This window comes from Mus musculus, chromosome 1 (assembly GCF_000001635.26).
Source record: "Mus musculus strain C57BL/6J chromosome 1, GRCm38.p6 C57BL/6J".
NCBI lineage: Eukaryota > Metazoa > Chordata > Mammalia > Rodentia > Muridae > Mus > Mus musculus.
The window spans coordinates 60,778,461-60,805,296 of NC_000067.6; the positions used below are offsets into that span (position 1 = coordinate 60,778,461).

At 40.6% G+C, this 26,836-nt stretch overlaps 1 long non-coding RNA gene and 1 pseudogene across 1 annotated transcript; both read left to right on the plus strand.

Moving 5' to 3' along the window:
* Nucleotides 1-25,309, plus strand: 2310016D23Rik. Its single transcript, XR_865459.1, has 3 exons — nt 1-456; nt 19,484-19,567; nt 25,162-25,309. It is a non-coding gene; the product is annotated as an RIKEN cDNA 2310016D23 gene (long non-coding RNA).
* Gm11609 (predicted gene 11609) lies at nt 14,045-14,633 on the plus strand (annotated as a pseudogene).
* Nucleotides 25,310-26,836: the final 1,527 nt, after the last annotated feature.

Here is a 26,836-nt window from a genome sequence, read left to right on the forward strand (position 1 = left end):
GCTCTTTTCCCTCTCGTCCAACCATCAAATCCATGCAATCTCCAAGGAAACAAAATAAATTTTTATTCACAGTGGGGGTGGGGGGGTATGGCCCGTGTCCAAGGTAATGAAAAAGACGAATTACCCTGCAAATCCTTCCAAATGGACCACACTCAGCTCCAGTGTGGAGTGGGTGGAGCAGAGACCAGAAGCAGCTGTCTCAGGACTGGCCTCCTACCACTTTCCATGACTTTTTCAAATCTAAATTTAGCTACTATTTATAGGTGACCAGGAGAGCACACCCTCACCCGCACCCGCAACCCCTGCTGCTGCCCACTGGAAGGGCAAACTAAAGCTTGGCATTTCACAGGTAGGCGTGAAAGTCAGCTTTATACAGATCATAGACACTGACCCGGCCTTTGTCATCCCTTATCGCTGCTCCACCCTGTTTGTCTACAGCTGCTGGTTACACCCAAGGTACAAATAGTTCTTTCTGGAAACAGCCTGTGGGGGCACTCTGAGCCATACACTCATTCATTCTATCTGGGCATTTTAGAAATAGGGTAAGATTTAGCTTCATTTGTGCAGCCAAGAATAGGAAATTGCTCCCCAAAAGGTCAGATGCCTAAGATTTAATATGCAAGCAGCCTGTAATACCTAAGATTTAATATGCAAGCAGCCTGTAATACCTAAGATTTAATATGCAAACAGCCTGTAATACCAGGAGCAGGCACACCTCTCTCAGAATGGTGTATCCTGCAAAGCCAGGATACACTAATGTGTTCAAGTTACAGTCTGGGTGAACAGCCTTAGGACCTCCAAGACTTTTCTTATATAGTGTGTAGGACTGCTGTGTAGGTTATTCACTCAGTTCCTTCCCAGGGCCTCTACAGAGGCCATAAGAAAGACTTAAATCTGCTCAGCCTCCTCTTGAAGCTGTGACAGGAGAGTACTTATCTTGTGGAGCCTACTTCGATCTTTCTGCCGCTTGGTTACTAGCTTTATAGGGAGAGACATATTCTCAGTCTCAAAAGGAAGCAACCTAGGATGAAAACCACTGAGAACAAAACAGGAAGAGAGGTCCCAGCTCCTACAAGCACCTCTCTCCTGTTTGTTTGTTTGTTTGTTTTAACCTTCATTGCCCCTCAAATCTGGCCTCTTTCAGTAGGTTGTTTGTTTCGTGAATTAAGGTTAGTAATGCAAAAGTAAACTTCCAGGTTTAGAGCTCAGGGGGAAATTATGACTTATTGTGCCCCGTAGAATACTAAGTTTGGGGCTAATTCTTGTCTTTGCCCTTGAACCTTCTGGTGGGACAACGGCAGATTGTCTCTAGTTTCTACTCACTACTATATGAAAGGATTAGACAAAGGGACTTCTGTGTAGATGTCTTGTACTTTTTATATCCCACATTACAACTGTTTTATTTTTTCATATTATAGCTTTTATATACATGTGTATTTTTTGAGGTTTTTGTCAGCTGGGAATATTTGAAAAAGCCTACAATTTCTTGTACACATTATCTCCACTAGTTAAAAATTATGTGTCACTTTTTCTTAAATAAATAGTGAAATACTTGTGGATTTAAGGTAGAAATATTTATTTATATGGGCTTTCTTGTGTGAATTTAATTTGAAAATCACCTTCATGTAATAGCATGAAAAATTTCATTGTTTTTTTAAAGATAGACATTTCTCTAATAATAATAATAATAATAATAATAATAATAATACTTGATAGTATAAATCTAGTGATTTCTGAATTCTTCATAGTATATTAAATCTTGAGTATAATATATTGGTGCTTAAAACCTTTTAACTGAGTGAACAAACAGGTGGATAGGTAAATATACAACCTTTTATCTGAAAAACACACAAAAACTGTTTTGTCTTTTGATAAATTAGATGAACTAGGTACTATTAAAAGGTTTGGGAAATTTGAAAACTACTGATAAAATTTACAAGTTTTTTTTTTTTTTTTTTTTTTTGGTTTTTCGAGACAGGGTTTCTCTGTGTAGCCCTGGCTGTCCTGGAACTCACTTTGTAGACCAGGCTGGCCTCGAACTCAGAAATCTGCCTGCCTCTGCCTCCCGAGTGCTGGGATAAAAGGCGTGTGCCACCACCGCCCGGTTAGCAATTTACAAGGTTTTAAAAATGTCAAAGTGCATTTTATTACCATGCCTCTTACACTCAAATCAAAAACTGTGTCCTCTCGCTTGGCAACACACAGAACTCTGTATTATTTTCCCACTTATGCTTTCCAGGAAATCCAAAGAGTGGATAACGGTAGGCATACGCTAGAGTGATGGTAACCCTCTCATCCAGGATTGGCTGACACGTGACACAATTCTAACCAATAAGGCCGTGAGTGTGCACCAAAGCTCCCCTGGGAAAGTTTCTCTTTGTTCTTAAAAGACATTTGGAAATAAAGAATGCCTTTTTTGAATCTTAGATTGCTGTGTCTTCAAGGGGATTTTGCACAATGAGCAGGATTGGCCCGATGGTCAGAGCAGGCTGAGGCCAGGAGAGGAGGGCAGAGAAAGCAGCCGAACCTTGAGGGAACTGAGCAGAAGGCCGAGCAACCCTGAAAGTGTCTGTCTTCAGCTTCTTGACATGGCTGACAACAAATAGCTTTATTATTGAAGACATTTCAGGTGGATTTTCTTATTACATGAAGAAGTATAATCTTCCTGTTCTCCCGAAGGTCCTGAGTTCAAATCCCAGCAACCACATTGTGGCTCACAACCATCCAAAATGATTTCTGACACCCTCTTCTGGTGTGTCTTAAGACACAGTGTACTTACATATAATAATAAATAAATTAAAAGAAAAAGATTCAGAGAAATATAACCGTCCTAATTAATATCTTCATAATGACTGATTATATATATATGTTTATATGCATATATATAATCCTAATTAACTTCATGTTGACTGATTACATATATAATATATAATGTTATCTATAATCTATGAACATATATTCATAAATTTCACATTGTTTGGAGAAATAAAGAACTCAACACTACCTTACCCTCTTGGTATGCTCAGTTATTAGTCTCTGACAACTTGAAGAACTAGATGTTATCAGTATATTGGTAACAATGTCCTTACCTCAGAAGAGATGACATTTGGGTTACTGGCTTCTTTGAAACATTGGCTCCTGAGGTTCTGTAAGTTAGAAAAGAACAGAAGATTCAAGCACTCATTCGCATTTTCTCCTCTTAAAACTTACCACCATCGCTGCTTTCCTAAATTAGCATAACCCCTAACTGTCTTCTAATACATTTAGAATGTACTCCTCTCATCAAGGAAACTGCTTTTTGAACTGAAAAACCACAACAAATCAAAAGGCAGAGCTGTGGAGCTCGGTACCAACTGACACATCAACAATACTACTCCTCCACCTGAGGCTCAGGGATCAGGGGCTGAGCGGAAGAGGGGCTGGAAAGAAGGCCAGAGAGTTTGCTGTGAGGTTGTGTCTCTTAAGAACGTCAGAGGCTACACCCACAATGTTTCACCAAACTGACTGCCTAAAACTGAGCTGAGCAAGGACAACATGGAAAGGCATGCTGATGTGGATGGTGGTGGTTTGAGGAACCCATGAGGCCTCAACCCTACACAAAGAACTCCAGGCAGCTAAGGAACAACACTGAGAGTGGGGGAAATAGTCTCCTCAGGGAGGAACAAATCCAATACCAAATGGTTAGCCCTGAAAGCATACACATAGAAGCAATAGTATACAGACTGATGGGTTGTATTTATGTATTTAGGAACACACACACACACACACACACACACACACACACCAATAATGAATGAAAAAGAGAGGCCATGAATCTGAAAGAGAGTAAGGAGAAATACATGAGAGGATTTTGATGGAGAAAAGAGGAGGGGGAAATGCAGTAAATATATTATAAATTAAAAATAGTTAAATAAAAATCCTTTCTCCTCTTTCTCTTTTTGTATGAATTGGTGATGAGAATGTTCTAGAAGGAATCTGGGAAAAGTAGAGTTTTGTTTTGATATCAACAGGAGATGTGAAAAATAGGGCTGTTGCACTACTTCACAGAGTCCTCTGAAAACACAAAGCACAGAATCAGGCTGAGTCTTCTATGCCAGTGGTCTCGTTCTCCTGCTGCACTCCTTAATTCAAAATACTCTTAATATGGTGCATTTAAAAATTCAATATATGCTTATATTAAAAAATATATTTAAAATGCTATTACACATTTAGATCAGTGGCTTATTTCTTTGGGTGTAGTACCACATCTTGTCATTTTAAAAAAATTATTTATTATTGTTGTGTGAGGGGTTTGTGTGTGTTGTGGCACATATGTAGATGTCAGAAGACAGCTTTATGGGGTTGATTCTCTTTTTCCACCTTTATATGAATTTTGAACTCAGGTCATCAGGCTTCATGGCAAACACTTTTTTATAATTTATTTTTTTAATTAGGTATTTTCTTAATTTACATTTCAAATGCTATCCTAGAAGTCCCCCCAGACCCTCACCCCGCAAACTCCCCTACCCACCCACTCCCACTTCTTGGCCCTGGCATTACCCCGTACTGAGGCATATAAAGTTTGCAAGACCAAGGGGCCTCTCCTCCCAATGATGGCCAACTAGGCCATCTTCGGCTACATATGCAGCTAGAGACACGAGCTCTGGGGGTACTGGTTAGTTTATATTGTTGTTCCACCAATAGGGTTGCAGACCCCTTTAGCTCCTTGGATGCTTCCTCTAGCTCCTCCATTGGGGGCCCTGTGATCCATCCAATAGCTGACTATGAGCATCCTTTTGTGTTTGCCAGGCACAGGCATAGCCTCACAAGAGACAGCTATATCAGGGTTCTTTCAGCAAAAACTTGCTGGTGTATGCAATGGTGTCAGCTTTTGGAGGCAGATTATTGGATGGATCCCCAGGTATAGAAGTCTCTAGATGGCTCATCCTTTCATCTCAGCTCCAAACTTTGTCTCTGTAACTCCTTCCATGGGTGTTTTGTTCCCAATTCTAAGAAGGGGCACAGTGTCCACACTTTGGTCTTCGTTCTTCTTGAGTTTCATGTGTTTTGCAAATTGTATCTTATATCTTGGGTATCCTAAGTTTCTGGGCTAATATCCACTTATCAGTGAGTACATATCACGTGAGTTCCTTTGTGATTGGGTTACCTCACTCAGGATGAAGCCCCCAGGTCCATCCATTTGCCTAGGAATTTCATAAATTCATTCTTTTTAATAGCTGAGTAGTACTCCATTGTGTAAATGTACCACATTTTCTGTATCCATTCCTCTGTTGAGGGACATCTGGGTTCTTTCCAGCTTCTGGCTATTATAAATAAGGCTGCTATGAACATAGTGGAGCATGTGTCCTTACCAGTTGGAACATCTTCTGGATATATGCCCAGGAAAGGTATTGCTGAGTCCTCAGGTGGGACTATGTCCAATTTTCTGAGGAACTGCCAGACTGATTTCCAGAGTGGTTGTACAAGTTTGCAATCCCACCAACAATGGAGGAGTGGTCCTCTTTCTCCACATCCTCGCCAGCATCTGCTGTCATCTGATTTTTTGATCTTAGCCATTCTGACTGGTGTGAGGTGGAATCTCAGGGTTGTTTTGATTTGCATTTCCCTGATGATTAAGGATGCTGAACATTTTTTCAGGTGCTTCTCAGCCATTCGGTATTCCTCAGTTGAGAATTCTTTGTTTAGCTCTGAGCCCCATTTTTAATGGGGTTATTTGATTTTTCTGGATTCCACCTTCTTGAGTTCTTTATATATATTGGATATTATTCCCCTATCTGATTTCCGATTGGTAAAGACCCTTTCCCAATCTGTTGGTGGCCTTTTTGTCTTATTGACGGTGTCTTTTGACTTACAGAAACTTTGTAATTTTATGAGGTCTCATTGGTCGATTCTCGATCTTACAGCACAAGCCATTGCTGTTCTATTCAGGAATTTTTCCCCTGTACCCATATCTTTGAGACTTTTCCCCACTTTCTCCTCTATAAGTTTCAGTGTCTCTGGTTTTATGTGGAGTTCCTTGATCCACTTAGATTTGACCTTAGTACAAGGAGATAGGAATGGATCAATTCGCATTCTTATACATGATAACGGCCAGTTGTGCCAGCACCATTTGTTGAAAATGTTGTCATTTTTTCACTGGATGGTTTTAGCTCCCTTGTCAAAGACAAGTGACCATAGGTGGGTGGGTTCATTTCTGAGATTTCAATCCTATTCCATTGGTCTACTTGTCTGTTGCTATACCAGTACCATGCAGTTTTTATCACAATTGCTCTGTAATACAGCTTTAGGTCAGGCATGATTATTCCACCAGAGGTTCTTTTATCATTGAGAAGAGTTTTTGCTATCCTAGATTTTTTTTGTTATTCCAGATGAATTTACAAATTGCCCTTTCTAATTGGTTGAAGAATTGAGTTGGAATTTTGATGGGGATTGCATTGAATCTGTAGATTGCTTTTGGCAAGATAGCCATTTTTACTATATTGATCCTGCCAATTCATGAGCATGGGAGATCTTTCCATCTTCTGAGATCTTTAATTTCTTTCTTCAGAGACTTGAAGCTCTTATCATACAGATCTTTCACTTCCTTGGTTAGAGTCACGCCAAGGTATTTTATATTATTTGTGACTATTGAGAGGGTAATGTTTCCCTAATTTCTTTCTCAGCCTGTTTATCCTTCGTGTACAGAAAGGCCACTGATTTGTTTTGAGTTAATTTTATATCCAGCTAAGCTACTTCACTGAAACTGTTTATCAGGTTTAGGAGTTTTCTGGTGGATTTTTTAGGGTCACTTATATATACTATCATATCATCTACAAAAAGTGATATTTTGACTTCTTCCTTTCCAATTTGTATCCCCTTGATCTCCTTTTGTTGTCGAATTGCTCTGGCTAGGACTTCAAGTACTATGTTGAATAGTTAGGGAGAAAGTGGGCAGCCTTGTCTAGTCCTTGATTTTAGTGGGATTGCTTCCAGCTTCTCACCATTTACTTTGATGTTGGCTACTGGTTTGCTGTAGATTGCTTTTATCATGTTTAGGTATGGGCCTTGAATTCCTGATCTTTCCAAGACTTTTATCATGAATGGGTGTTGGATTTTGTCAAATGCTTTCTCTGCATCTAACGAGATGATCATGTGTTTTTTGTCTTTGAGTTTGTTTATATAGTGGATTATGTTGATGGATTTCCATATATTTAACCATCCCTGCATCCCTGGAATGAAACCTACTTATGGCAAACACTTTTAACCGACTGAGCCATCTATTCTGTGCCCTGTTTTTCTTCTAATGAACTCTTATCACAAGGCTGTTGCTGAACAGCCCCTATATCCTGATAACATTTCCTTTCTACTACCTCTACTGGGTGGTGTGCTAGAGGAGAGGCTGAACCCTTATTAGAATTGGTTGTAAAAACTTATGCCTACAGGAACAACAGTTCTTTAGGGGCAAGCTTGATCTTCTTGGGCAGCAGTTCAGTCACGTAGCAAACACCAAATATGATTCAGCAGCTGCAGACCAGTCCTCTAGGCAGGCGACAACAGGCACGAACCAGCAGCTACTATCCAGTCCTTTCACCAAGCAGTCATCAGGCACAAACTGGAAACTGTAGTTCAATCCTGAAGAAACGACCAGGCTCACCAACCAGCCTGAGGTGAGGCTGCAGAAGCGGCACGCTGCTTCAGGAGCCTCGAGAGCAGTTCTTGGGCGAATTTCTCACAATGACAATATTATCACAAGTAGAGCTCAACAACGCTATATAAGTTGAAGCAATACATATGTGTCTTTAGTGAAGAATAGCAAGGCACAGCAAATCAACAAGGCTCAGTGCTTGTCTCCCACTGTCTGTGGGGTCATATTTATACATCTTTGTTGTGTCTGGCCAGCAGACCACAACCTGGGTTCTAGCCTGGAAAGGCATTTTGGAAACCTGGAAGAGAAGAGGGGCTAGGTGGCGAGAGAAAAGAATGTAGCCAAGACAGTTACTCTGTTCAAGGCTCAAATTTTATTGTTGCGACACTAGTTATGAAGGAAGGGGGAGGGGACTCGATTCCCACCGAATAATCTCTGGTCCAGTAGAAAAGTGCACGTGTGTGGCTCTGCAGGTTCCAGCAGTGGGCGTGACAGAACGAATGAGCAGGAAGCTCCACCCCTGAGCAAGCAGGTTTCAGGCTGGGGGAGGGGAGACTACATCTCCTCCCTTTTATTAACAAAATTTAAAAAAAAGAAAAAGCTGGCCTGAGGGGGGAAAAATTATCTATGCTCAATAGTTCTGCCTGGAATCTAGGGCTAAAGAAAAAACTTGCTTTCATGGGATTCCTTAACTTTTCTTATGGTAAACTGTATAAGGCTAAGACTGTCCTTTCTTATCTTAGTAAACAACTAACTGAAAAGCCTGGAGCTGTAGGCTCTGACTTTATAATGCTAATTAGTACTTGGTAGGTAACTTTCTAGTTGAAATTTTAAGTAGGGCGTTGGAACTCTGGCTAAGTTTGACTGAACAAATGTGAAATACACTATAATAAGAATAACACTAAGTTGATATTCCTCCGCATTTTTGGATGATAGGTGGGAAACAGGGAGAAGGAGTTCGACCGGCTCTTGTAGTACAAGGCCAATTGGCTTTTTTATTTGGGTGGGAGGCAGTGAAGGGCTTGCCCTTTCAATAGTACGTCTCCAATCTCTCTCCCCCCTATTAATTAAGTTAAATAAGGCAACGCTTAACTGAGGTGATCAAATGATTTTCTCATCCGTAGATGAGTGGGCTTTTAACCTTGGCTTGGGTGGACATTGACCCGATTCCTCCCGTGGGTACTGATAAGACCCACACCTGTGGCTCTGGGTATCTTTTGGGGAGGTGAGGCAGAGCCGAAAAATATTTTTGATTTTTAGCCAAAATATGATACCAACCTCTTTCAAACCGGGTTTATTCACAGGAAACTCAGAAATGGTCAAGCTGGACCTTCCCCTGCAGTGCCTCTGCACCAAGCGATGCCCATACTGAATTTGTACGATCACAAACCAGTATGCACAGTTCTGAGTGCTGTGCAGCTCCTAAAGGAGAATTATCAACCTCAGATTAGCAAGGCCTAAGCAATAATTATGTCATTAGTAACACCATGACTTGTGGCTGAAATAGGAGCTGGAAGTTGTTCCTCCTCATCCCTGTTTTTTCCACAGCCTAAGGACACCTTGCAGTAACAGCAAGGGTGAAGCCAGAGGTCAGCTAAGGGACTAAGCCTGTCTATCAAAATAAAAACCAATCTTTATTAATATAGAAATATCTACTTTTCTAGCCCTCTTGGTAAACCTAATTTTTAAATCAGACTGAAGGCCACGTGCTGGAAATGTCCTTGGAAAGGAGATAACAGCAGCCACCTGTGTGCTCTAGGGGGGCGGGGATGCACATCCGCTGGTCCGCCTCGAGAATGTTGATTTACCTGCTTGAAAGACAAAATCTCGACAGTGAGAAAGTAGGAAAGCAGAACTTATTTTGGGGAAGTCCAGGTACTTTATTCAAATGCAAATTGTAAAGCTGAGGCTAGTCTCCGGCCTCCTGTTGGGAGCTGGCTCAGAGAGTAGTTTTTTTTTCGGAGCCTGAGTCCTCAAGCCGACTTTTAAGCAAAAGAGGAATTTTAGTCCTCAAGGTGATACTTTAGAAGATTTAGAATCTGTGTTCATCTAACAAATTAATTTATCTGGCAGCCACTGCGCTCCATCTTCATCTCGTGAAAAAACACAAACTGAGTCCCTACCCCAAATTAGAACTGGATCTGGACCCTTCCATTTGTTAGTCAGGGGGTCCTTCTATTTTACCAATGTATTAAGTGACCAATTGCTCTTTAATAGCTTTTTCTACTAGCTGTAAGGCCAGCAATCCTTCTGAGGTTAGGGATCTAGGGGAAGTGGGGGATGTGCTCTGAATTAACTTTGTTAGGTAATTTAGAATATAGGAATCTCTAACATTGGACTGAATATTAGACCAGTCTGAGATTGAGTTAGAATGGCCGGTCACACTGAAGAAAAGAGAAAAATCATTATGACTCTATTAAATGACTAATTTTACTAAGTCTGAATATACAGTCTCTGATGTACTATTGCCATAAAGTTAAAAGGCTAGAAGCTAGTCTAAACTGGAAAAATGACAAGTAAGGATGGATCTAAAACATGAATTTAATTTAGTTTTTTAGTCAATTCAATCAGGACATGAGTCAACTTACCTACCAGTTTGTCACACGAATTTACTAATATGCTTCTGCAGCGTTTTGTGGAGAAAACCTGTTTTTCCCTTTTCTAATAAGGTAGCTGTTTTAGGATTAATCTATAAGCCAATAAGTAGATCCCTTTAAGATACTATAAAGCATTTATTAAACTCTTTGACATTAAAATATTAGATTTTGAAAATAAAGGTAAGACTTCAATAGTGTGCATGGGAATGCACTAAATAGTATGCACGGGGATACAATTTCTCTCTTTTTTGTCTTTTAAGAAGTTAAAGTTTTAAAATTTTACAATACCTAAACTTTTGAATTAATAACTAGTTGACAAAACATTTTAAATACATGGCTGTAAAGGGGCAGTGACTAGTTGCACTTTCAATCAATTTTCTTAAGGAGCAGTTGTTTCTAGAAGGCTTGCAAAGTTATTAAGAGTCACATGTGCATAATTTATTAACTAGAAATATGCATAAGCAATTGTAAATTTGAGAATAGTATCTGAGGGATGAACAATTTAAGCAATTGCGAGCTCAGAGATATGGCATTGACTATTAATATACAAATTAAGGTTTGATTGTTCAGCATTTTAAAACACATCTACAGCACACAACTAGATCATCTGTGCTGGAACAGGGGAAACTGTGTCTTAAGACTTTGCCCCACAGAAGCTAGTTGGGCCCACGTGGGCCAACGATTGGCTGGGAGGATGAGAAAAATGACTTTACAATAATGTTTTCTTTTTGGCCAAAGAATTGTTTTGGGCACAACCAATTTTTAATTACCAATTAACAACAATTATAAAAGCTTTATTTTTTGTAGAAACTTTTGCAGTAAACTAAAACCCTAAGTAATAAAAGGATATTGTCTCTGAATCTTTTGGGTGAGAGCAAGGATTTAAGGTAAACTTTAAGAAGCATTAGTTAATACTTTCCTCTTAGGAAACAATATACACTGAAAGATTAAAACTCTTGGCTTCTTGTATAGAAGCAGAAACAATAAAAATTTTTCTTACATAAGGTAAAGTTACATTAGCCATACCTAGAGGCAAAATTTTCTAGTGGTTACAGTTCACTAGAAGCAAAACTCTTTGAATTTAAGCATTATTTTAAACATCTGAATAGATCTGCAACACTGTTAAAAAGAATTTCTCTTGAACACAGGGAAAAATCTTTCTCAGGCACTGTTTGCAAAACAAAAGAAAGGCCACAAGCTGCTCTGGGGCTGCCCAGAGCCATGTATTGACTCAAACGTAAAATACTTTTTAATATGAGCATCCTGGCCCTCCTGTAATAAGGACCGATTTTAGAGAAACAATATAACTGTCTACGCCTCTAAATTTTGATACTCTTTCTTAAGATGACTTACAGTTAAAACGTTCTTCACAACTTTAGTGTTGTGAAAAAATTGCCTGTACTACAGTTTCCTGCCAGGCAGCAACTATAACCAAACTGTTTGTCTAATCTATTCACAAAGACAAACATAACTAGATAACTCTGTCACAGTTTTGTATGAAGTGAGCTGTATGAGCGCTCTCATAAGATGATTACTCTTGTAATTATCTTAATTACAGTATACAGGTGAATTAAAGATCTTAAATTTGAAATCAAACTGCAAGCTGCAGTCAATGGAACAATAGCAGTTTTAACCATAATTTTTAAGTTTTTTGTGCAAGGTTAGGATAATACCTACAACCTTGGGAAAGCAAAACCCAAGTTTAAAACAATTTATTATCTTTAAAATCAATATTAGAAGCATTACTATCATATTACGAAGTTTGGATGTCAATTAATACCTATGAATACCTATTAAAGCAAGCTTTAATGCTTTAATAAAGAGACATTGCTTTAAATCTTATCTTAAATTTTACTATTTAGGATACAAACTATATTAATTATTACCTAAACTAGAAATATCTTTAGAGACCCAGCCTCTTGGCCTGCTTTATGCCATGTGTCGGAAGGACTCTAAACTTGAGTTATCAAATTTAACACTAACCATCTGTAGCAATGTAACAATTATTAATCTTAACCAACAACTTATGAGCTGAATGTGAAGACACTCAGAGCACATTACCAATAAAAAAGAACCAAATGAAGCAGTTACATTTAGACCAATCAGAGAATAATAATTTTTGTAGCTACAATCATAGAATAAAAAACTCTTTACCATTGTCAAACACATTAATCATGAACCATTTATTAGCTTTTTTACTCCGAAACTTAGAGGCTGTGCACTCGCCCTTATTTCCTAAAAGAAACAGTTTTTCCAGCAGGGGCCCTCCCGCCACGTGTCTGATTCCTGGATGAAACATGTGGCAGCTCTCGGCTTTGCAGATAAAGTTTTTTATACCATCTTTATTATCCAACACAAAACATAGAACATTCATTCATACAGACTGGACACAAACATACATGAATTGAACACGAGAACAGATTGGTGCACCGGACATTAGACAAGACACAAAAGGGAACAGAGTACTCCTGCTATAAGGCCCAGAGAGAAATTTCTCTCTGCTTTTTGGGACATTTTCCTCCCTTATGATGCATTTTTTATTAACTGGGGCAATCCGCCTATTCCTTTTAATAAACCCTTTCTTTTCTCACACCTCATGTAGCTTCGGAGAGCTACGGCCTACCGCCTGATTCCCAGCTCCTCACTGCTGAACCTAAGTGAACCAGCGCTCGGGTTTAACGCTGTCTCAGCTTAGCCCATACCTTCTCCGGTATGAATTTCCTTAATCCTTTATTTTATGGAGCTCCGAACCAGCAGCGAATCTTCCAAAAATCCTTTGCCGTTTCTCAGTCCCGCGTTGGTTCGCCAATTGTTGTGTCCGGCCAGCAGACCACAACCTGGGTTCTAGCCTGGAAAGGCATTTTGGAAACCTGGAAGAGAAGAGGGGCTAGGTGGCGAGAGAAAAGAATGTAGCCAAGACAGTTACTCTGATCAAGGCTCAAATTTTATTGTTGCGACACTAGTTATGAAGGAAGTGGGAGGGGACCCGATTCCCGCCGAATAATCTCTGGTCCAGTAGAAAAGTGCACGTGTGTGGCTCTGCAGGTTCCAGCAGTGGGCGTGGCAGAACGAATGAGCAGGAAGCTCCACCCCTGAGCAAGCAGGTTTCAGGCTGGGGGAGGGGAGACTACACATCTTCATCAAGCATCCTTTTACATGTCTGCTATATCCAAACATCCTCACACCTGGGTCTGCTTCAGGAAAAGTCTTTCATGTTTGCTTTAGCAAGATACCTCTTCACCTGTGTGCCCCAGCAAAACATCATTTGTTATAACTAACTTTCCAGAGAACTAGAAATGACCATTTCAAAAGTACCTATAACCAGTTTAGAGTTGTCAGTCACACTACAGTTTTTGCTGGTCATTATCACAACTGGGAGTCAGCATCATGCTAGGGTTGGGTAGCTTGGTGTTCTTGTGGGACTCCTAACAGTGGAAGTGGAAGTGTCTCTGACTGTTGCTTGCTCATGGCATCCTTTTTATCATCCTGGGTTGCCTCTTCTAGTGGGTTTGTGGCAATAATCATTGCTGTATTCAGTTGATATCACAGGGAGGCCTGTTCATTTCTGAAGGGAAATGGAGGAACAGTGGATCTGGGGGTGAAGGGAGGTATGTGTGGAGAAACTGAAGGATGCTGCAGTTGGGATATATTGTATACGGGAAGAATAAAGAAAATAAAAGATACTGTTAATGTAAACCATGCCAACAGTACCAACCCTCATCATCATGGACTCAGAAACAAGAGGACCCAAGTGTACCCAATGAGTATGTCCGGCACACAGCTGCAGGTTGAAGATACTGATGGCATGATGGCATGCATAATGAAGGACCTGGCAGATGAACTTGATATCTTGGAAGACAAACTGAAGGGCAACATGATGGACCAAGAACATGTCCCTTAGAACACCAGAACACCTCTAGAACACCTGGCAAAGACTGTAGTGTGACTGAGAATTCTAAGCTGGTAATTATTGCATCTGGGGACTGGCAGCAAGAGAAAGGGAGCTGGCTCTATTTGGTCCAGCATAATGTGACCTCCTTTAAGAGCTGAAGTATGATCTGAACAGTTGTTGTTGGGTCAAACTCATTGGATGTCTTGACCTACACTGCTTGAAAGACAAGTGGCTTTTCCCAAAACCAAGTTATCCGGAAGTGGTTGCATTTTGGATTTAGCTCAGTTCCATCACCTGATGGGGGAAAAGGCTGGAAGTTCACCTGCCAAGCTGTCATGGATGGGACTTATGGAGCGTAGAGACTTTAGTGTGTTTGTGTGGAGTGACGCAAATGTTACTCCCAGAACAATTTAACCCAGAACTTGGCACTGACACAAATAAGGAGCAGTGGAAAGAGGTTCGCAAACAGGTGGTTGACAATGCCTGTGAGGTGGTTACATTGAAAGGGTAGATGTGATGGCTAGTCTTGGTTGTCACTTTGACTATCTCTGGAATAAACTAAAACCCAGAAATGGAGGGCACACCTGAGATTTCTGCTTGGTCCGGACCTTTGAGGTAGGAAGACACAGGCTTTCGATCAAGGTCTTGATTCGGGAAGACATACATTTAATCTGGGCCACACCTTCTGCTGGAAGCCTATATAAGGAAATGGAAGAAGGAAGCTCTTATTCTTTGTCTGCTTGCTCTGGCCTTGCTAGCACATCCATTCCTTCACTGGCATTGCGCCTGCTTCTTTGGGATTCTAGAATATACAGAAGACTTGCTGAAACTCTCAGCTTTGTGGGACTGAGCAACTACTAGATTCTTGGACTTTCCAGTCACAGCTAGCTATTGTTGATTTAGTTAGACTGCAGCCTGTAAGTCATTCCAATAAATTTCCTTTATATATGGATGTATAGTGGATTATTTACATAATATATATATGATATTATATATGATTATATATGGATTCAGAGATTCATCCATAAGTTCTGTTACTCTAGAAAACCCTGACTAATGTGGCAGATTTGGTCAAGAGCATAATGGAGAATCTAGATGTATATACCATTTCCAGCATAATTAAGGATCTCTTTATGAAAAAAGGATGACATCTTCCTCAGTGAGCCCTTCATCCTGGAACAAACTGGAATCTCAGATGTTGCAGAGTGACTCTGACACCTGAGGAGAAGGCCAGCTTGAAGAAGAGTGTAGATAGGCTCTGAAAATTCAGAATTTGCTGCACTTCTAAAGTCTTCCTGTGTCTTAGCACTTTACTATCCAGACTGCAGCAGGGTTTCTATGGAGACCACACTTCCTGTCCTTTTCATCTGAGCTGTGATTAATCCAGTTATGTTAAGGCAGCCTGGGGGTAAACCTCAATTCCTTACAGCTATGCACTGATGCTAAGTGGTACTTGTGTACCAGTAACCTTGTTAATGTGACAGTACCTTGTTTCTGGGACACTCTGACAATTGTGTGCAGCATAATAGCCTTGTGCTGCAAACTGTCACCAAACACTCCTAGGACATTGAGTTCCCAGTTAATTACACTGCAGCTTCAGAGTATAAATCCATTACTCATGTCTTAAGCATAACTGTTCTAAAGGATATTTTTGTGTATTATATGTATATTATGTGCATTGCAACATAATATACATAATAAAATTTGCATGTGGATAATGCAATCAACTACCCAAGTGCCATGTCAACAAAAATGTCAGAGAGAGAGAGAGAGAGAGAGAGAGAGAGAGAGAGAGAGAGAGAGAACCAGAAACTTAATAAAAATACATTTAAAAATCTTCATCTTAAATTATTTATAGAGTATTATAGATGGTGGTTCTGACACTAAGGTCCTATTCCCCAACTGGTTCTTCTTTTTTTTTTTTTTCCTTAGAAAGACCTACATTTAATTAAGGCTGGCTTACAGGTTCAGAGGTTCAGTCCATCATCATCAAGGTAGGAGCATGGCAGCATCTCGGCAGGCATGATGCAGGCAGAACTGAGAGTTCTACATCTTCTTCTGAAGGCTGCTAATGGAAGACTCCCCAACTGGTTCTTGATTGATCAATAAAGATACCAGCAACCAATGACTGAGGACAGGGCAGGACACTTAGAGTTTCCTGGGACGAAGATGCAGGGAGAATAGGGATGACAGGAGTGGGGTGGGGTGAGAGGTGAGGGGTGGAGGAGGGGTGTGAGAGGGGAGAAGGAGGCAGTAGTGACAGGAGATAAAGCCAACCAGCTATGTGCATTTTCAGTTGGAGTAGCCAATAGTCACTCTATCCAATTATGCCTAGGGTGGCAGAGGAGGTTTAGTAGTGTCCAGTAATTGAGTTAGCAAAGGCATTTTTAAGATTAACTGGTGTGTGTGTGTGTGTGTGTGTGTGTGTGTGTGTTTTATCTGTGGATCCAAGGGAATCAGGGTAGGGGCTGGTAGTGTGGTCTGTCTGGAGCTTAAAGCAAGGTAGGAAAAACTACATGCCACAGAGTATAATCAATGTTCTAACAGTACCCAAGGCTATAAAAATAAAAACGAAATATCTTCCTTTTTCATGTCCCCTGTCTGCAATTCTATTATTTACAAGTTAACCATTTTTAAAATAGTTCCTATTTACCCCTGTAGTTCTCAATATATTTATATTCCTATTTCTTGATTTGTTAAACTTGACAAAATGGATTGACTCTCTACTATGGAAGGCGTCTACTACCTCTCACACTTCTGGAAAGATTTTAAGCACCAGAGGAACCTGGTCAAAAGTGTTGGAAGGACTCTTTGCTAGCACATGAAAGAAGTTGTGGCAGGCACTGCAGAAATGAGGCAAGGATTTGGTTTGGAGATTGGCTGATTGGGAAGGTACTCAGTTGAGGGAAAGGCTGGCTCACTCAAAGTTAGAGGGACACAAGTCACTCCTGAGTTCTGACTGCTGTGACGGTAGATGGTGTTTCACCCTGCAAGGTCAGGATGCACAGGAGAAAGCTGGTATCAGACAGAGGAAGGATGATGCACTTCATTTTGTTATTAATATGTTTGTGGGAATACAGCTACACATGCCTTATGGGGTGTTACAGAGGAGCAAGTCTAGGGAGGCATAGATCTCTGAGTCAGTCATCACTGTGAAGTTTATTATTTTACCCCTCTCATCCCTCTTTCCGTTTCTTTTTCCCTTGAACACCCACTGATTGTCTTGGATGAGCTTCATGCTGGCTAGGAAATACTAAGAGAACACTTAAATTTCTTCACCTCATGGAGCTTTTAAGTTGATGAAGATGATCAGCAGGCATGCACACACTCATGAATATATATGCAATTATAGACTATGGTAGGTGTTACAAAAAAAAGAGTTAGGTTTATGTGAGAGAGTAACAGTATGAACCAAATTTAGACCAAGGTGGTGGGTGGGAAACATATGGGCAGTGCAGCTTCTTTATGACAGACCTGCCGAAGCACAGGAGTGAGGGAGGCTGTGAGCAGAGGGTGTCAGCAAGGGGAGACGATGGGCAGGCTCAGTCCTAGTCTTTGTGATACTTGAGATAAAGAAAGATCAATGGAGATCCACTAAATAGACAAAAACATAAAACAACAAACTAGTAATATGTCTATTATCGTATATCAACAATATAATGTTCATGCAGAGTAAAAATACTGGCAAATTATAAATGACAAGTGAATATAAATATCACGCACATCCAGCCATCTGTTAATGGTAATGGAGCAATAGAGTTATGGAAGGTACAGTGTTCTGCTTCTTGAACTGGGTGCTGGTTACTACAGATTTTCTGAGCTATATACATTTGCTTTGTACTTTTCTGCATAGTTAACAAATGCTTAAAAGGTTTAAGATATACTTATGCCATAAATTTTATTTTTATTCAAGTATAAATAATATGTCACACTGCATGGAAATGCCATTATGAAACTCCTTTGTACAACTGATATATACCTAAAAAAAAAGTCCACAAGTCGATAGAAGAATTTGAAAATAAGACTTTAAACATATTTTTTGTATCTATGACTATAACATAGTGACATAGTTCTTTATCTCATCTTCTCTCAGGTGGCCAGAAAGAGTTTCTAGAGAAATGAGGTTATTTGAAGGTTAATCTTCTATACCATGCCATGCAAACATATTTTTGGAGGTTCTAATTCCCTGTGCTTGTTGAAGCCATTTTAATAATATATTTTTTTCCACACGTGCTTTCCTTTTGTGGAAAACTCATTTACTCTAAGTAAAAAAGGTATTTAAGTTTTTTGCTTTGTTTTGTTTTAAACACAGAACACCCGATTTGCTTCTTTTTGCAATAACTAGTAACTTCATATCAAACAGCTAGGGGTGAAACTAACATTGAGGTCACTTCATTTTCTGGCAAATTTGCAGTTTGTTCTGGAGCCTCTTAGTCTTTCATTTACCCCCTTTAGTGCAACCCACATCTGTCTAAGTTACATCTAATTGCTTTAATGGCATTTAGCTGGGCTTCTACCTATTTTTGGTTCGCCCTGCCAAGACAAATTACCATGAATCGACATCTATTTCTCACTCTCATGAAAGCTGGAGAGTCCAAGATACCTGTCTGGTAAGGGCTCACTCTCTGGACACCTTGGTATGTCCTCATATGGCAAAAAATGGAGAGAGAGAGAGAGAAAACACTGTTTGCCACATTGATGGGCTGGGGTTCAGTGCAGGAACTTCTAATAAAATGCCCAGATGTAGTATATAGCACCAACCATGTACTCAGAGAAGTTGCAGTTAAAAGTATTGAAAGTTCTACTTTCTGGTAGGCTTGTACCATTGAATATTTTATATAAATAGAATTAAAATCACCTATAGCTCCTATGTTTGGAGACAAAATTCCATCATATTTATCTCTCTCCAATCATGAAAGGGCCATTCTCACAGACCTTCCTTTGACAATTTAAAAAATATTAACATAAAACTAAAGTTATTTATTTTGTAAATTAATTAATTTATTTATTCCTCTTTCATATATTACATTCTGACTGAATTTTTTCCTCCCTTCTCTTCTCCCAGTGCCCCCTCCTCCCCAGATCCACTTATCCTCCATTTCTCTTCAGAAAAAAAAGCGGTAAATTGTATTAGTAGTTTTATGAAAATGGAAATACTTGCAATTCTACCATTTTGTCTGTTAGGTGTTGATCTAGATGTGGTCACACTGAGATGTGGCATCCAGACCTCCCTATAGAACAGGGCAGTGTTCCTGAAGCTGCTGAAGTGTTTGCTTCTGATAGCCCATAAATAAATGAGTCCCTCTGTGGGAACGATCCTTTACTGAAGGCAGGTGCCTCCCTTAAAGTCATGTCTTCTTCCTGGAATAGTGTCTGTTCGTTGGTTGGTTGATTTGGAGGTCCCTCCAGGGAGGCGATTGAGAAGAGCCATCCATCCCTGCTGCATGACTTCCAGTAAGTATTAACTTCTGTTTGAACTAAAACCACATCAGAGGCCTCCTTCTCCTTCTGCTCACTTCTGTTTCCCCTACCACCCCTCTCTATCCAGAATGTTCTTCTGTAAAAACACCAACAAATTTCAGTATCTCAGATTGTGTTCTCTAGGTAATAACCATACAATGGCATTGACTCAGCACCATGCATTTGTGTTCCAACACACATACTCACACACACACACATGCACATGCACGCACATACATGCACACACACATTGTAATTATTAATAATGTTTACTATTGTATACGGTCAAAAATATCAAAGAAAACTCCTGAGAATACTGTACTAACTTCTGAAACCACATATTGGAGCTTTAAAGGATGTAAGAAGTCAAGCGCTATAAACTGGATGCAAATCAATGGACTATGGAAGACTTGTTTTTTGTTTTTTGTTTTTTGTTTTTTTTTTGCAAAGCAGCATCTTCTATTCTGTTAGTGTAAAATGCATAGAGGTACTAAAGCAATAGTGAGAGCATAAACACACACACACACACACACACACACACACACACACACACACACACAGAAGTGTGTATGTGACTGCAAGTACCCAAGGAGGCCAGAGAGGGTGTTGGAGTTAAAGGTTTGTGAGCCACTTGAGCTGAGTGCTGGGATCAGAATTCTTCTGCAAGAACACTTGTCCCTGTCACCCACTAAGCTAATCTCTTCAGCCCCATGGGGTTTTCTCTTCTTTGGGACCTCCATTCCTTTATTTGCTGACTGGTGGCAGACTATCCTAAACTCTCTGGCACAACACAAGGGTCTCACACTCTTACTGTTCTCACCTTCACTTCTTACAGTTGGAGGCTGATCATGCTTGGCTTGTTTCTCTCCACATGAGCAGTGGAGCTGCTATAAAAGCTTCCTCATACAGCCTGGCCACTAATGTTGGTTGCCAGCTAGAATTTCCAGGAGAGCTGCTGGTTGCAGGCTGTTGGCCTCCACAGAACATCTCCACACAACTTGGACTTCCTAATAATGTGGCATCAAAGGTTCTATGGCAAGGGTTCCAGGAAAGAGCAAAGCAAAAGTTGCCTTAGAACTTAGAGTAATACCAACTCATATTCAAGGGGAAGATAATGAGACTCTCCCTAGAGCTTGTTTTCCAGTTCAGCATGACAAAGTGAAAAGGCTTGGGTATCAGGAAGGGAACTGAGTAACTAACTTGCCTATAAGTCACCTTTTAACACTCTGTTCTTTTAAAACACAAGGAGAGATGTCAACAGAGTGCCAATGTCACTGCTTGGTGGATCTCCCTTCACTTGTATGTAGCATCTATGCACTGCACACCTCTAAGTTCCTTTTGAGTGTTGCGTGCATTTGTATAGTTTTTGAGGTGGGTTGGCATTGAAAGTGCTAAGATTCGAAGCTTCACTTATTAATAATTATAGATATTAAAGAATGCTGTGTGTAGGGCCATATAGGATGTATGTTCCACACAGGTTTTATCTAATCTTCACAATTCTTTAATGAAATTGACTTTGCCACCATTTTGCTTACTTTATAGACAAAGAAACAGACTTAGAGAATTTGAATGACATGTCCAGGTGTAGAGCAATGATTCAAGTCCAGGTTTGTTCCCAGAGTGACATTCTTAATCTTTTTATGTGAACATTGTCTCTGCCTTTTAAGTTGTTGAGAGTCACCAGGACTCGTGGCTTGTGCTAATTATTCTGTGATAGTTAGTGTTAATTGTCAAGTTGACAGAATGTAGAATCACATGGGAGTCTGCTCTCTGGCCATGGCTGTGAGAGATTTTTAATTTTATCTGTCTGTCAGTCTATCTGTCTATCTATTTATCTATCTATAACCTAAAAATGAAGATGCTAACCAGAGATAGTACTGGAAACAAGGGGGAGGGGCTAGTAGCTTGGATAGGAGGGGACAGTGTAACCAGGACAAATGCTTTTAGGGCTGTTTCCACCTCTGGTGTCTGCTTCCTTCTAGAAACTCACCCTGTTCTCATCTTCCCCTTTCTCGGTAGGTTCACAGCTGTTGGGAGGATGATCAAAGAGGAAAATGCATGTAATTCTCCCAGATTCAGCCTGAAGAATATCAGGAATTATTCTGAGCTGCTCAGCTTGGATGAGTGCCAGTGGCCAGTGGGAAGAAAGTTTGCTGGAGGGAGAGCAGAGAATGAGCTTGGTTTCTGGAGAGGCCAGATTGGCTGGGCTGCCATCTTCTGCTTGTTCCAACAAAAGTCTAGGAAATGCTCATTTTAAGAAAACAGATTTGGAGTATAATTTTGCCTCACCCACTGGCAAAGTTTTAAGAGTGCCACTTTATATATTTCATATAATCTATACTGTGAGGTTTTTATATATATATATATACTAGATATTTTATAGTGTTCATATTCTTTCTGAGCTCAGACCCTTTGGGGATCTTAAAGGTCATTGAATTTCTTTCCAGGAAAAAAAGCACATATACATACACTCCTTCCCCTTTCTTCATATGATTTATTATAGTTCATAAACCTGTGGACAAATACCCTTGAGTAAACCAATGCAGGAGACTCATTTTAAGAAAGAAAATGAGATGTTAGTGTAGTGTGAATTTGGACATATTAACATGTCAAGAGATTTTTGGTTACTTGCTATAGGAATGTGGTTTTTTCCTTTAACATATTATATCCCAACCACCATTTCCCCTCCCTCCTCTCCTCCCAGCCTCCCTGCAGAATCCACTCCTCTTCCATTGCCCTTCAGAAAAGGGCAGGCCTCCCAGTGATAGCAACCAAATATGTCATATCAAGTTGCAATAAGACTAGGCACTTCCCTTCATATTAAGGCTGGATAAGGTGATCCAGTAAGAGGAAAGGGGTCCCAAAAGCAGGCAAAGGAGTCAGAGACAGGCCCTGCTACCGCTATTAAGAGTCCCAAAAGAAGACCAAGCTATGCAACCATAGCACATATGCCGAGGGCCTAGGTCAGTCCTATGCAGGCTCCCGAATTGTCGGTTCAGTGTCTGTGAGTCCCTATGAGCCCTGGTTAGTTGATTCTGTGGATTTTCTTGTTGAATCCTATCTCCTCTGGCTACTGCAATCCTTCCTTCCCCTCTTCTGCAAGATTCCCCAAGTTCCACCCAATGTTTGGCTAGGAACGTACGTTTTTGAAAAGCAATCTTCATATTGAATCCAACTATGGAAATATGCCTGCTCCTTGCCTGCAGGTCCAAGAGAGAGGAGAAAGGTCCTGGTCCTGCTGGGGTCTTTCTGGGGCTGAACAGGACGGTGAGTGTTGACCTACCCAAAAGAAACACACCGAGCTGGGAGTCTTGTCAAAGGAGGAACTCAACTTTATGGCATCAGCCTCTCACTTATATAAGTTTAGAACAAAGGAAGGGGGATTTTTGGTGAGGTAAGATGATGGAGGCAGAGAAGGGTGACAGAGGGTATGGAGTAACTGACAGGGCCAATGGTAAAGCTCTACATCAGCAATGGTGGGGCAGAGGCAGGGCCAAACAGGTTTTGCTGAGTCACCCCAATACGGAAGTAACTGAGACATGTCTCAAAACTTCAGCCAGGCTCGGGTTTGTCCTCAAGGCCCAAACCAGGGCCAAAATGGGGCCCAACAGAAAGATACACAAATTTTAAGTCACTTTTGTTCAATCAAATTTTTTTTCAGTTGACGGCTTTGTATTTCTGGCTATTTTAAGTTGGACAAGATACTTAGATATTTGACTGTTTTAACCTTGAAGAAGATAGACGAGTACCACTTTAGACTGAAATAGAGGAGGATAGCATGTGGGACAGTGACTTGGATCCCAGAACTAATACTGAATGTCTGCTTCCTTTCATTCCAGAATGGCAAGAGTTGTATATTTAAGAGATAAGTGAGAGGATTAGGTTGCATTCAGGAAGAGTGATTTATTTAAAAGATGGAACCAGGATGTCCTGCTCTCCCTGAACTCTAGGACAATATGAGGAAGAGAGGTTTGCTGTCTTGGAGTGTGCATGGCTAAGGATATCTGACTATCTGACATCACCACCTTGGCCAACAACTCATTTCTTCTATGAAGGACTCAGGATTCCTCACCTCCACTTCCAGAATTCTAAACATAGCAGTATAGTGGTGAGGTTTGGTCTTTTGCTGTGTATTGTAATGGTAAGTGCAGCCCCCAAGACCTGATTTCCAAGTGACACTATGTAATCTTGCCCCCAAATTATTTCTAATTGGTAAATAAAAATACCAACAGCCAATAGCTGGGCAGAAGAGACAATAGTAGGGTTTAGGGTTCGTAGGCTTTGGGGGAGGGGGTTGGAGGAGGACCCAGGGAAGAGAAAAAGGTTAATGGAGGAGAAGCCACCATGGGTTAGCTGAGCCTTGAAACTGTGGCCCTGAGGGCTGGCCAAACTCAAGTTAAGAGCAGCCCAGATGAAAAACATAATGTAATAACTCAGGGTTATCAATAGGAAAGTAAATTCTAATAGCATACTAGAGGGTAGCTATCTGTCCAGTTCTAGTGCTGATTAAGGCTTATTGTAAATAAAAGGTTGTGTGTGTCTTTTATCTGGGAACTAAAGGGGCAAGGGGGGTTGTAGAAACCCTGGATTTGTGATTAAAAATTTCAGCAACAGTATAGGACAAGTGAGATGGCTCAGTGGGTAAAAGTTCTTGCTTTGAAAGCCTAATGACCAGGGTTCTATCCTAGAACCCACAGTGTAGAAGGATGGAACTGATGCCTGAAAGTTGTTCTCTGACCTCCACACAGTTGCATTGAGTCACATGACGTCTCTTATTTGCACAGGAAAAGTACATATCTCAGGAGCTTCCTTCTTAAATCCTGTGATGAAGTAATTATCCTTGCCATGCTGTAAAACTCTAGCTGGAGTCATAGTTAACTATGCGCCCCCATACATCTCTTATATGTCACTTCAAATCTTTTCAGCTCTGCCCATCACTTTTCCTTGCCTTTGTTGAGGTGAATACACAGTTTCAACTGACAGGACCTTCTCTCAAAGTCCTTGAGGATCTCTCATCTGCCATAGGGCTTCCGGGTAGACCTCTCACAAGCACACTTGATGCTTGCATTGTTAGATTAGATGATGGCTCTCAGTCTCACTCCCTTCCCATGGTACTCATTGTCAAGTAGTTTTATGTTTAGTGCCTCCTAGTAGATTAGATGGTTATTTTATCTCCCTCCTTGACTTTGGCTTTATAACTTGCTGTGTCCCATGGAATTTGAGTGCATGCAATGTAGAGAAGGGCTTTAAATGTGTTTCTGTGGTTTGAATCAGCCTAGCGTTTCCCTAGTCATCACGAGACACATGTGCCAGGCACATTTTAGTTTAAAGATAGACATGTAGACTAGAAAGAAACCTAACCCCTCCCTTCACAGAGTCTGAAGTGGAGCATGGCCAGCTAACCCTTACGAAGACCCTTAAGTAAAAGAATAAGTGGTTTGTAAGTCAGCAAAGCCTTATATTTAGTTATCACACATCATTTTCATTAATAGTTGGCTAACATGAACATGCAGCCTATAAGTGTGAAGCATTTGTGTCCTGTGGGAGTAGGAGACAGTGATTAACTTGTTCTCTCTTTTCATTTCTAGACTTCACACACGTCCCATATGGTTCTGAAGGATTGAGCAACACAGCATCTATGTTGGTGGCTGACTTAATAACCCTTCCTTGAACTGGTTTTTCTCTTCCTAGTTTGCATTTCCAGGCCACTGCTATTGGTCCTTGAACTCTATTCCCTAATAAAATATTCATATTGAAGTCCTTGTGTCATAATTTGCTCTCTGGAACCCAAGTGAAGACATTCTACATTTACTTCTAATTTTTATTGACTACAGATTTACATACAATGTCCAGATACTGGCGGTCTCAGTGCTCATTGTCTTTGATCTGTCACACTTTTGCTAGCAACTGGACAGCAGTCAAATTAGCTCATTCTTTTTGGATGGTTTTAGGGGAGTGTTTCTCAACCTTCCTAATGCTGCAGTTCCTCAAATTGGGTGACCTCTCCCCAACCATAAAATTAATTTTGGTGCTATTTCCTAACTGTAACTTTGCTATTAGTTATGAAATTTCATGTAAACATCTAACATGCAGGATATCTGCTGTGTGATCCTGTGAGAGGGTTATCCGACATGCACCCCTCCTCAGGGGTCACGACCCACAGGTTGAGAACCACTTTTCTAGGGAGGCATGGTGTGCATATGCAGAAGGGGAAGGAGCAAATGGTGAGCTGACCGAGCATGAAATTTTGTTTTCCCTCACTGTTCAGCTGACTCTATGGCTCCTCTGTTGGCACAGATACAGTTCTTGTTATAGCCCAGTTCCATCTAGCCTTTCCTTGTTGAACAGTTGGCAAGCATAACATCAAATATAATAGACTTGGAGGCTGTCCCAAGGACTGACTGGGGAAACAGTGGAGGCTTAAAGTTGCTGGATGATCATTATCAAATATATGGGAATTAGCTGGGCTAATAAACAGCATCATATTTCCCATGACTTGGCCTTAGGCATGGCATCTTAACTACGTTACCTCATCAAGATAACCCACACACTGTCTATTTTCGTTGCCTTTTAGATGAGGAAATTGAGGTTCAGTCAAGCAAAGTTGTTTAAGGCCATGTGGATGGGAACTGGCAAAACAACTTAGTTTGTCCTGATTCAAAGTGCATTGTCTTTTCAGGAATACACATTTCCCTTTATGAGTTCGATGCTGTCTTAGGGCTTCTACTGCTATAGTGAAACACCATGACTGAAAACGCAAGTTGGGGAGGAAAGGGTTTATTTGGCTTATACTTCCACATTACTGTTTATCACAAAAGGAAATCAGAAAAGGAATTCAAACAGGGAAGGAACCTGGAGGTAGGAGCTGATGCAGAACCAGGGAGGTGTGCTGCTTACTGGCTTGCTCCTATGGCTTGCTCAGTCTGATTCCTTACAGAACTCAGGATCACCAGCCCAGGGATAACACCAGCCACCATGAACTGGATCCTCCCACACTGATCACTAATTAAGAAAATGCCTTACGGCTGGATCTCATGGAAGCATTTTCTCAACTGAGGCTCCTTTCTCTCTGATGACTCTAGCTTGTGTCAAGTTGCCATAAAGCCAGGTAGTGCAGATGGCAACCTGACAACCTAACTCAGATATTCTTAAGTCTTTGAGGCTTTGTAACAAGGCATGGTAGCAAAGGGAATGAGTTAAATGTACAAGATTTCCTTTCCACCTGCTTTTCTTTTCTTCATGTTTTTTAGGGCAAAGGGGTCT